At 36.0% G+C, this 8221-nt stretch overlaps 1 pseudogene; it reads right to left on the reverse strand.

Annotated features, from left to right (window-relative positions):
* Positions 1–394: 394 nt before the first annotated feature.
* On the reverse strand, positions 395–4673 carry LOC115951717 (annotated as a pseudogene).
* Between the last annotated feature and the right edge of the window lie 3548 nt (positions 4674–8221).

An 8221-nucleotide genomic window follows, 5' to 3' on the forward strand; every position in this document is an offset into this window, starting at 1 on the left:
CATTCAAATTCAAGGTTGGTTTTTTTTTTTTTTTTTTTAAGAATTGAAAAGTTGCAACCAAAAAGAAAGAAAAAAAAAATCATGCAAGGTGCAGCAAAATGTGTAGACCTCTCCCCCCAACTAAAATATTGCATTGTCCTCAATGTATCAAAGCCAAAATAAATTCAAGTATAAAGGGAAGAAGTTACCTTAAGCATTTAATTTTTTTTTTTTTTTTTAAATTTCTTTCACACCTGCAAATGTTAGCTCACAAAAAAAAAAAAAAAAAATGCAAAAAGAAAAAAGAAAAAAAAAAAAGAAAGAAAAGAAAATTAAAACAAATGTAGTACAACTTCATAAGGCTCTTTCAGAGTTCATGTAGCATCCCAATAGGCAGGGATCTTTATTGACTCTCCTATGGTATAACTCCCCCTAAGTATGGTTTTAACCTTTGTCCATTTACTTTCAAAATCCTACTATCTTTAGGGTCCTCAACCACTATAGTTCCATGGTTAAACACTTCCCTTGCAATGAAAGGGCCATCCCACCTAGTTTTTAGTTTACTTGGAAATTTATGAAGCCTTGAATCATAGAGAAGGACTTGCTGATTTTTCTCAAAATTTTTCCTCACAATGCTTTTATCATAAAATAATTTCATCCTTTCTTTATAATTGAGAGTGCTCACATAAGCCTCATTCCTAAGCTCTTCTAGCTCATTCAATTGGAATTTCCTCAAATTTTCAGCCCCTTGTAGATCAAAGTTAAAGGCTTTAATAGCCCAATAAGCTTTATATTCCATCTCTACGGGCAAATGACAAGGTTTCCCATAAAGAAGACGATGGGGAGACATTCCTAAAGGTCCTTTACAGGCTGTCCGATAAGCCCCTAATGCATCAACTAGCCTTAAAGACCAATCTTTATGGTTTGGATTGACCATTTTCTCTAAAATTTGCTTAATCCCCCTATTGGCAAGCTTAACTTGCCGCAAGTTTGAGGGTGGTACGGGGTGGACAACCGGTGCACCACTCCATACTTTTTCAACAATGCTTGAAAATAACGATTACAAAAATGGCTACCATTATCACTAATTATAGCCTTTGGCATTCCAAATCATGAGAGAATGTGTTCTCTCAGAAATTTCAAAACCGTTTTATGGTCATTAACCTTGCATGCTATGGCCTCAACCTATCTAGATACATAATCTACCGCCAAGAGAATATATAGATTACCAAAAGATTAGGGAAAAGGTCCCATGAAGTCGATTCCCCACCAATCAAAAACTTCTATCTCAAGGATAGGGGACATCGGCATCATGTTCCTACATGTGATACGCCCTAACTTTTGGCACTCTATACGCCTCTTACAGAATTTGTAAGTGTCCTTAAACATAGTAGGCCAATAAAATCCACACTGCAAGATTTTTGCAGCGGTTTTTCTCACAGAAAAGTGGCCACCACAAGCTTCTGAATGGCAAAATTTTATAACATAATGGGTCTCATTATTAGGAATGCATCTTCTCAAGATTTGATCTGGGCAATATTTAAACAAATAAGGATCATCCCAATACAAGTTTCTTACCTCAACAAAGAATTTTTGCCTATTTTGTGCGGTCTAGTACTCAGGAATGGCCCTCATGACTAGGTAATTCACTATATGTGCATACCATGGTAGCTCAGTAACAACATAAAGTTGCTCACCTCGGAATGAGTGCCAAATAGGCATTTCTTTTAGTCCCTATCAAAAGTAAGTTGGGATAAATGATCTGCCACTACATTCTCCACTCCTTTCTTATCTTTAATCTCAATGTTGAATTCCTACAAGAGTAAAATCCAACGTATTAATCGTGCCTTAGCATCCTTCTTAGAAAGAAGGTATCTAAGGGCAGCATGATCTGTAAAAACAACAATGGGAGCACCAATCAAATATGAACGAATTTTATCTAGAGCAAATACTACAGCTAGTAACTCTTTTTCTGTGGTGGTGTAGTTCATTTGTGCCTTATTTGGAGTTCGACTAGCATAGTATATCAAATAAGGTTTTTTTATTTTTCCTTTGTCCAAGGACTGCCCCTATTGCATAATCACTAGCATCACACATGATTTCAAATGGTAGAGACCAATTTGGGGCTTGCATTATAAGGGCAAATGTAAGCATGTGGACTAGCTTTTTGAAGGCTACTTCACACTCTTCTGTCCACTCAAAATTGGACTCCTTAAGTAGGAGATTACAAAGAGGTCTAGATATAGAACTAAAATTCTTTATAAATCTCCTATAGAAGCCAGCATGCCCTAAAAGGGATCTAACATCTTTTATTGTCTTAGGGGTAGGTAGATTAAGAATTAAGTCTATTTTAGCTTTGTCCACCTCTATGCCTCTAGAAGTCACTAAATGTCCAAGAACAATTCCTGAAATGACCATAAAATGACAATTTTCCCAATTAAGAACTAAGCATTTTTCTTCACAATGGGCTAAAACCAATTTTAAGTTATTAAGACAATCATTAAAAGAGCCACCAAAGACAGATAGTTCATCCATAAACACTTCCAAAAATTTCTCAACCATATCACTAAAAATACTAACCATGCATCTTTGAAAAGTGGCAGATGCATTACATAGCCCAAATGGCATTCTTCGAAAGGCGAAGGTACCAAAAGGGCAAGTGAAAGTGGTCTTAACCTGATTTTCTAAGGCAATCTCTATCTGGTAATAGCCTGAATAGCCATCTAGGAAGCAATAGAACATATGGCCAACTACCCTTTCCAATATTTGGTCAATGAAAGGTAAAGGGAAGTGGTCTTTCCTAGTTACAGCATTAAGCTTCCTATAGTCTACACACATTCTCCAACTTGTAACTAATCGGGTTGGGATCATCTCATTGTTTTCATTCTTGACCACCGTCATCCCAGACTTCTTAGGAACCACCCGCGTTGGGCTTACCTACTTACTATCAGAAATAGGGTATATGATACCTGCATCCAACAATTTAATTACCTCATTTTTAACAACATCTTTCATTGTTGGGTTAAGCCGACATTGGGGTTCTCTAGAAGTCTTACAATCATCCTTTAGGTAAATTTTATGTGTGCAAATCAATGGGCTAATGCCCTTGATATTAGCTATGGTCCATCCTAGGGCTAATTTGTGGTCTCTTAAAACATTCAACAACTTACCTTCCTGTTCCTCATTTAATGCAGAAGAAATAATTACAGGAAAAGTTTCACTTGGGCCCAAATATGCATACTTAAGACCACTGGGCAGTGGCTTAAGTTCTAGTTATGGTGCCTCTTCACTTGAAGGCACAAGCTTTTTGTTAATCTTTTGTAGCTCCTCAAAGTGAGGTCTCCATCCTTCATTAACTGTCATCACCTGTTATTCTTCCAAAACCTGTGAGGAATCCAACAAAGAACAAATTTCAAATAAATGAATATCACTTTTTAAATCATAAGAATCAACAAAATAATTAAGAAGAGCTTCAAGAGGATCAAAAAAGCAATTCTTATTAAACTCTTCTTAAACCACCACCTCAATGAGGTTCATATAAGCACAGTCATCATCCTCATGTGGTTGTTTAGCCACATGAAATATATTTAGCTCCAAAGTCATGGAACCAAAAGTGAGCTGCATCCTTCCATTCCTGCAATTAATTAAAGCATTAGCTGTGGCAAGGAAAGGTCTACCCAAAATAATAGGGGTATGAGCACTAGGATGTAAAATAGGTTGGTAATCTAGAACAATAAAATCAATTGGATAATAAAAGTGTTCAATTTTTACCAACACATCCTCAACCATCCCCCCAACTCCCTTACAGAGCAGTCAGCCAGCTGTAAAGTTATTAAAGTAAGTTTTAACTCACCAAGTCCAAGTTTTTGATATACGCTGAAAGGGATCAAATTGACACTTGCCCCAAGATCTAGCAATGCATGCTCCGTGATGTAATCTCCAATAGTACAAGAGATTGTTGGACAACTTGGATCCTTATACTTTGGTGGGGTCTTATGTTAAATAACTGCACTTACCTATTATGTTAGGAATATGGTCTTCTTCACATGATGCTTTCTCTTGATGGTGCATAGGTCCTTAATTACCTTGGCATATGCAGGCACTTGCTTGATAACATGCAATAATGGCAAATTTATCTTGACTTGTTGCAAATGCTCAAATATCTCAAATGCGGTGTCCAATTTCCTAGGTAATTTTAAGGCTTGTGGAAATGGTGGAGGGATTGGGCATTGTTCAATGTCATCAAGCCCAAGTGACTCAGTTTCATCCTTCTCTTCGTCAACTGGGGTCTCCTTTGATTTCTTAGTTACTAAAGGAGAAATTTTATTAATTTCTTTACCACTCCTCAAAATGGTCACAACTTTTACTTCCTCATATTTATCCCTAGAGCCAATTTTAAGATTTTGATTGATGGGATTGGGTTGAGTTTGGGAAGGAAGCTTCCCTCTCTCTATCCGACTCAATGAATTTGTAAGCCTAGTTATATGACTCTTGGTCTCTCTTACCTCTTCATCTAGCCTAGTGAGCATGGATTCAAACTTTTGATTTTGCTCACTTTGCCTTTGAATGAAAGTAGGTACATCCTCCAAGGAAGGTCTAGATGATGATGATGCATGTGTTGAATTAAAATTCCTTGGAGCCGGAGGATTCAACACATCGTCACTCTTATAACTCAAATACGGATGGTTTCGCATATTTGGGTTATAATATTTAGAATATGAAGAATTATTTGGCCAGTATTAATTAAATGCATGTACTTGTTCTTCTAGCACATTTAAGAATGATGAAAGTGATGCACATTCATTTGTAGCATGGTTTATCTCATGACAGATTTTACACACCTCCATCGGGTCCTCTCTAAAGGTAGCACTAACACTCTTACTTCCTTTCATTTTAAGTGCCTTAATTTCTTTAGTTAACGTGTTGATTTTTGCACTCATGTTATCATCTTCCCTCAACTTGAAAAAACTTCCCCTAGAAGTGGTAGTGTTAGTTCTAGTCCTATCAATGGAGTCCATAGGGCTAGGTCTAGTCCATATGTTAGAGTTTTCAGCAATCTCATCAAGATAATCAATTGCATCTTCGGGTTCTTTTTGTAAAAAGTCCCTTCTGCATGAGAGTTGAACAAACTGTCGGTCCTTAGGTGTAAGTCCTTCATAAAAATAGCTAACCAACCCTCAATCTTCATATCCATGAGTTGGGCAGAAATTGGAAAGATCTTTGTACCTTTCCCAAGCTTGGTATAAGGTCTCATTTTCTCCTTGGACAAAACTAGCTATTCTTCTTTTTACTTGCTGGAATTTGTGAGCAGGAAAATGTCTCTTAAAAAACTCTTGGGCCATCTCCCCCTAATTACCTATAGAGCCTTATCCTTAAGAGAAAAAGGAAAGAAACGTAACTTAGCAATCTCAATAACATTTTGTGCTTAGAAATTGCTAATTACATCTTCAAAAGCTCTAATATGGACGTAAGGATTTTCATTTTCTTGTCGCCTAAAGTTAGAAGTATTGCTAATAAACCTTGTTTCAATTCTACATGCGATGCATTAGGTGGAAACATGATGCATGAAGGAACAGAATTTTGTGTGGGATGCAACAATTCATACATAGTTTTTCTATTCTCCTCATGATTATTACATGTTTCATCACCCATGATTGATGAAGAAGGTGAAGGCAAAGGTGTGTCAAAAAGATTACCAAAGTAAGCCTCAAAAATTTCTAATCTACCTCTCTCGTTTCTAACCCAAATGCTCATGCAACGAATCCACAGTCAAATAAAATAAAATAAAAACAAAATAAGGAAAAAAAATGGAACAAAGTTACCAATAGACAAATTTCCACCAACTATGCTTTGCTCCAAAAAAATTGCCTTTGAACACGTAGCAACTCCCCAACAACAGTGCCAAAATTGCTTGCTCACTCCTAAGTGCAGGAGATCGTAGTAATATAATTCTCAGAGAACCGAGGTCAAACCACAAGGAGTAGGGTAAATTCAAAGACAATATAATTAAACAACAATTTGGGTGAAGAAGAAAAGTACTTTTGCTAGGCGATTGTTAACAAGAATAATAATAAAAATGGATTTAATTCAATAATGTAAATATTAGGGCATCGGGGTGTTTCCCTATATTGATATGAAATTCTTTGTGATCTAAGAAATTATATATTTCATAATTGATTGTTCTTATACAATTAAATACTTATAATTCGGTTGAATTAAGACAATTCAAGAATGCATGATAACCTAGATTAATAATGCGGTTAGAAAAGTTTTCAGAAAAAACCCATTCACTTTAAAACCTAATTTCTATTTTAAACTATTAGAAATTCATCTAAACAATAAGAAAAACATGATTGAACTTATTGAAAGCATGGAAGAACTAATACATCAAAAGAAATCTAATTGAACAATCAAATATGTTGTTGATAAAATCCTAGAAAGAATCACATTGAATATTCATACCGTATAGAAGAAACATAGCCCCTAGCCCTAGCAAAGAGTTTAGGTTGCCATTAGAGAAAGGAAAATACAAGGTTTTCTCTACCAAATTCGTTCTACGCAGCCTTTCTTCAAAACCGTAACGTCCAAAAGTGTCCAAAGAAAGTAAAACTTTTACTATTTTAATTTTCGTCTAGGTTTACAGTAGTAAGTTGTGAGTTAATTTTGGCCTTCAAAATTGAGAATTTTGGAAAACCCAAAACTAGAAAGTTGTAGATATTTAAGTCCCAGTTCCAACCCATTTGGCCTTGTGTCAATTGAATTTTTGAAGAGATAGATATGCCCAAAATACTGATTAGTGCTCAAATATGATTTTTCCTTTTCAAATTCTGCCTTTTTAATTTTTTTTTTTCCTTATTTAAAGCTTCCAAACATGGTAGATGACCCAAGCACTCCAGTTGCACCTTCTTAGACATTTAAGCATGGTCCTTTAGCTCCACTTTAATTCTAGTTTGGCCTTTATTCTCTCACAAATTCCTGTAAACTCATCTTTCTCACATGATTTCCTGAAAGTAGAAAATTACACACAATGAATGACATCTTATTCAAGAAATTAAGTAAAGATAAATAATAGGGACTAATGCAAATCATGGCTTAGTTATACAAATTAAGTATAGTAATAAGGAGATAATGCCCACATAAATATAAAAAAAGTTTACGTTTTAAGGCATTATCATACATTAGCAGATTCATAGCTCAGCTCACCATGATATGTGAACCAATCTTTTGATTGCTCAAGAAGGAAGTTCCTACAGTGTGGAATGAACATTGCCAAGAAGCCTTTGAAAAGATCAAGAATTATCTTATGAAACCACAATTACTTTTCCCACCGGTACCTAACAAGCCATTGTTATTGTATCTCACCACTACAAATACAACAATAGGGGCTTTATTTGCTAAATACCTAGAGGAGACTAGAAAAGAGAATACAATTTACTACAATAGCAAGAAGATGATGCCTTATAAGGAAAAGTATTCACCACTAGAGAAAGACATGCGTAGCATTTGTATGGGCAACCCGCAAATTTAGACATTACATGCTTGCCTACAGGTCTTGTTGATTGCAAGAATGGATCCTTTGAAGTATTTAATGGAAAAGCCTGTACAAGATGGGAAGACAGCCAAATGGGTTTTGCTTTTGTCAGAATTTGATATTAAGTATGTGACTCAGAAATTTGTAAAGGGGAGAGTAATTGCTGATCACTTAGCCCATTGTTCACCATAAGAGGTTGAAGAAATCCAATGAGACTTTCCAGATGAAGATATCATGGGGATTGAAGTAGAATCATGGGAGATGTACTTTGATGGAGCAACAAATCAAAACGGAAGTGGAATTGTAGTTCTCTTAATTTCTCCAAAAGGGACACATATCCCATTTTCTAATAGGCTCAACTTTCCTGCCACCAACAGCGCCACTGAATATGAAACTTGTATCATGGGACTACGAGCAGCCCTACGCCTAGGGGTGAAAGAGTTGGAGGTGTATGGAGGATCAACCTTGATCGTCTCCCAAATTCAAAATAAATAAAAGATCAAAGAGGAAAGGCTGATGCCTTATCATGAATGACTTCAGAGGTAGGCCTCGAAATTTAGTAAGATCCAATAATATCAATATGTGCCAAGGATGCAAAATCAGATTGCAAATGCTTTAGCAACCATGGCATCCATGATGGACGGACCTAAGGAAGATGAAGCTAGGCCAATAGTGGTGGAATAGAAAGAAGAACCAACTTATTGCATGACA

The sequence above is a fragment of the Quercus lobata genome, chromosome 7, assembly GCF_001633185.2.
Source record: "Quercus lobata isolate SW786 chromosome 7, ValleyOak3.0 Primary Assembly, whole genome shotgun sequence".
Taxonomy (NCBI): domain Eukaryota; kingdom Viridiplantae; phylum Streptophyta; class Magnoliopsida; order Fagales; family Fagaceae; genus Quercus; species Quercus lobata.